The sequence below is a fragment of the Triticum aestivum genome, chromosome 1A (genome assembly GCF_018294505.1).
Source record: "Triticum aestivum cultivar Chinese Spring chromosome 1A, IWGSC CS RefSeq v2.1, whole genome shotgun sequence".
Classification (NCBI taxonomy): Eukaryota; Viridiplantae; Streptophyta; class Magnoliopsida; order Poales; family Poaceae; genus Triticum; species Triticum aestivum.
In genome coordinates, this window is record NC_057794.1 from 11,357,525 (window position 1) to 11,358,716 (window position 1,192).

Here is a 1,192-nt window from a genome sequence, read left to right on the forward strand (position 1 = left end):
TCTCGTAGGGCCCACTAGGAGTGATAGTAAAAACCTAGCAAAAACCCGCGGCCGTCACAGTTTCCATGCCTTACCAGCTAGACCCTAGCATGTTAGTAAAACCATCATATTCTATTTGATCTTCTGTGAACGCTTAAATTCAAATTTGTCCAAGGAAATTACCGGAATAGTGTGTTGTAGGTTACTATACTAATAATAACAGGTAATAGACCGGTTACCCTAAATACTAACCAAAAAGGAATACCATGGATGGAATTCATAAGCAGGAGCATCCCCCTACTATATCGAGAATCTGTTTATAGTAGAAGAGAGGTTGACGCGCGTCAAAACCATGATCCTTTCCGTGAAGTCGACATCTCATAGCATGTGGCTCAAAGAAATTCTTGTTTTCAAATCATAGGAATGTTGTAATTTCGACACCAAGGAGACACGACGGCACATTGCTATAAACAGTAACCAGCCGGGAATCCTAAACACTAACTCCATCCATTAGCAACATGTCCATGCCCAATTGAATGCATATCTTATCCAATACTATCCCCTAGCACCACGATGGATCACGATCCGTCGTCGATCAGCGAGCATTTACTACGCATATATTATATCTAGCTCGATCAGCGCACATCATATATATATATATATATATATATATATATATATATATATATATATATATATATATATATACGGATGCGCTAAAGCACGCGTGAGCGCAAAAACTGCTTATCCTGCGCTCCAGCCGCTGCACTTCCCTTGCTGCGCGTGGTAGTAACATATCCACCCTAATCGATAGTAAAAGTTGTAGCATATATAGTAAAACAATTAAAGCCCATTACCATATAGTACAAACGCACTTCCGCCTCGCAGCCTATGACTAAGTGGAAAATATTCTACTATCTATAGTAACGCGATTAAAATCGGTTACCACCATACCACACCCCCTCCCCGCACACCTTCTGCTAATTCGGTGGTAAATATTCTAGTACATATATTAATGCAGTTAAATTTTGTTACCATCTACACATACCACACCTCTGCTAAAACTCTGTCGCTAAATGCAGCTGTCAAATGTTATACACTATATAGTAATGGAACTTAATTCCATGACCATGTCCACATACCGCACCTCCACCCCGCAACGCTAATGCTAATGAAGTGGTAAATGTTCTAGCATATATAGTAATGGGATTAA